Here is a 250-nt window from a genome sequence, read left to right on the forward strand (position 1 = left end):
GATGCTGTGGTAGCCATGCTGGTTCAGTATGCTTTCAATTTGGAATAAATCCCTAACAGTGTCACCAGCACAGCACCCCCACACCATCACACCTCCTCCCCCATGCTTTACGGTGGGAACCAGGCATTTAGAATCCATCCGGTCACCTTTTTCTCCGTTGTGAAAAAGACACAACGGTTGGAACCAAAGATCTCAAAGTTGGACTCATCAGACCAAAGTCCAGATTTCCACTGGTCTAATGTCCATTCCT

General features: G+C 47.6%; 1 protein-coding gene across 4 annotated transcripts in view; it reads right to left on the reverse strand.

The window, feature by feature from the left end:
- itpk1b (inositol-tetrakisphosphate 1-kinase b) overlaps nt 1-250 on the reverse strand; it is a 33,942-nt gene that overhangs the window by 19,649 nt on the left and 14,043 nt on the right. The gene's annotated exons all lie outside the window — the stretch shown is intronic.

Source organism: Etheostoma spectabile, chromosome 20 (genome assembly GCF_008692095.1).
Source record: "Etheostoma spectabile isolate EspeVRDwgs_2016 chromosome 20, UIUC_Espe_1.0, whole genome shotgun sequence".
NCBI classification, from domain to species: Eukaryota; Metazoa; Chordata; class Actinopteri; order Perciformes; family Percidae; genus Etheostoma; species Etheostoma spectabile.